The sequence below is a fragment of the Octopus bimaculoides genome, chromosome 16 (assembly GCF_046866305.1).
Source record: "Octopus bimaculoides isolate indiv1 chromosome 16, ASM4686630v1, whole genome shotgun sequence".
Classification (NCBI taxonomy): domain Eukaryota; kingdom Metazoa; phylum Mollusca; class Cephalopoda; order Octopoda; family Octopodidae; genus Octopus; species Octopus bimaculoides.
In genome coordinates, this window is record NC_142943.1 from 36,505,178 (window position 1) to 36,507,677 (window position 2,500).

The following is a 2,500-nucleotide window of genomic DNA, read 5'->3' on the forward strand; positions in this document are numbered from 1 at the left end:
GCTGATAGAACCACGAAAGTGAAAGCGTAAGTGTAGAGATTAAATACATTTTAAGATTCAATTATGGCACATCTTTAGTCTAAGGTCCCCTTCTTGCTTCTATATTGTATTGTTGTAGTTATGATATCTGCAACATATGGTCCGGCTCTTTATGCTCTGATTTCAAATCACGCCTACGTCAACTCTTATTTCTCTGGACTTCATGAAAGGAGGTATGAATCAAGTACTGGAACTGAAGTACGTATTTCAATTGAACCATTTCCATCAGAAACTGTTGGCTTTGTGACTAAATTCAAAACTTTCAGCTTATCTGTGGTTTAACCCTGGATCAGAGTTAATGGTGAAAAGCATATATATATATATATATATATATATATATATATATATATACAGAGAGAGAGAGAGAGAGACAGACAGACAGACAGGGAAAGGGAAGATGACAGATACATAGATATAGATGTATACATACATATATGCGTGTGAGTGTGTATGGACACGTCTTTCTGCCTTTGTAGGAGTCATCGGCACATCCGTTTTCGTACTAAATACTTGGACATGTATAAATGTGGACACAGGCTTGTCTGTGTGGTAAGAAGCTTGCTTCCCAACCACATGATTCTGGGTTCAGTCCCACTGCGTGGCATGTTGGGCAAGTGTCTTCTGCTATAGTCTCGGGTCGAGTAAAGCCTTGTGAGTAGATTTTCTCGACGGAAATTGAAAAAAAAAAACGAAGAATAAAAGAATATACATTATCCAATAGCTTTTGTTTTTCTGTTTAAGATGATAGGGTGAGATTTGAGTGACTTTTTGTTACTTTTTCTTGCGGGTCAATAAATACCAGTTATACACTGAGAGGGATCTAATTAGTTATACCATTTCATATCATGTAAATGTCGCTCCAGTAACTGATCTGCAGAAATCTATTTCGACAATATATAATCTTCTAACAGAACATACTTTTATCCAAAGTAAGGACCGGAAATAAATCAGACTATATAAGATGAACGACTGGCTCCAAAACATCAAGCAGCATGGAATGTTTTTTAGAAGACTGTCTTCTAAGAACCGACAGTAAAGAGAAGGCCGATCCATTCTTCACACGCCTCCAACTCTACCGAAAAATTCTTGTGCAATAAAGTAAAGCAAGGAACATACACACACGCAGGCACACGCACACAAAAGAAACAGGGTTGATATAACATAGGGAGTTAGAAATTAAAGAAAATATAGAAAGACACACATGATAAAGAATAAAAATACCACGTTGTTTGTTTTTATGTGTTTTGTTCTCTTTCTATTCCATACATGTTGTTTTTGTGGTTGCTTTCTAGTTGAACAGAAGCAGAGAAAATATAAATAGTTGATGTTAAGAAAATAGTAACAACAAAAATAAAAACAATAACACTTTCTACAATAGGCGCGAGACTGAAATTTTGCGAGGAGTTGAGTTGGTTAATGCTCAACTGCTGCTTCTTTCATCGACAACGAAAGGATGGAAGACCAACGAAATCGACCGTGGTGCAGACAACTTTGATTGCCTCCTTTCCTGATTCGACACCTTGAAGGCCACATGAACGCTGGCTGTAGTCACATTTCGATCAATGTAGTATATAAGCTACCGCATGTACTTTCCAGCTCTACCCTGAACACACACAGCGGGCACGTAGGTAATGTTATTCGTGAGAAATTTCAGCGGATCATTTTTTTTTTTTTGAATCAGCGATGTTCATTCTTTTGATTTTGACGGCAGTGTTAGGAGAAGCGCGTTAGTCGAGGCCATTGAGCTACCACTTCCCTGGTACTTTATCGCAAACTAAGGGATGAAAATCCAAGCTGATATCAGTGGAATTTGAACTCAGAATGCAAAGACAAACGAAACCCCGCGAAGCATTTTGCTCGGCGTGCTAACGAATCTGCCAATCCAATGATGATGATAATAATAAAGATAATAATAATAATAATAATAATAATAATAATAATAATAATAATAATAATAATAATAATAATAACTCGAGCATGACTGAAGTTGACTGCGCAGAATGCGCCAAGAGAATGGGCAATAGCTTGAAAGTGAAACAGAATTAAAGAATAGCGAATATTTTATATATATTGCTACCATGGCGACGAATAAAAACCGCGATGACTGAAATGGAAGCTGTGATAGCTACAACAAACTAAAGAACTAAAGCGCATATCTATGTAGATTTATGTAAGTGTACATATATATATGTGTGCGTGAGATCATGCTAGTAAATGTGTGACTGTGTGTGTGATCATGCTAATAAATCTGTGTGTGTGTGTGTGTGTGTGTGTGTGTGTGTGTGTTTCTTCGTCAGAAGAACAATGTACGTAAATCATGTTTATATGCCTGGCAATGCTTTCATGAAAGAAACCATAAAAATGACATTCAAAGAAGATTTGGAATACTTTCTTCCGAACGGTGTGTTGAGATGTATTCACTGTTGAGTATTGTTACATTTTCGCTTGATATTTATATATA

The 2,500-nt window shown here is 36.6% G+C and overlaps 1 long non-coding RNA gene across 3 annotated transcripts in view; it reads left to right on the forward strand.

The window, feature by feature from the left end:
- Window positions 1–2,500, forward strand: part of LOC128249669 (uncharacterized) — a 37,804-nt gene that overhangs the window by 32,343 nt on the left and 2,961 nt on the right. For 2 of the 3 annotated variants that reach the window (XR_008265780.2, XR_008265782.2), the window contains exon 4: window positions 1,418–1,667. The exons of the other annotated variant lie outside the window; for it this stretch is intronic. This is a non-coding gene — a long non-coding RNA (uncharacterized LOC128249669). The remainder of the gene's footprint in view (window positions 1–1,417; window positions 1,668–2,500) is intronic. 3 annotated transcript variants of the gene reach the window in all.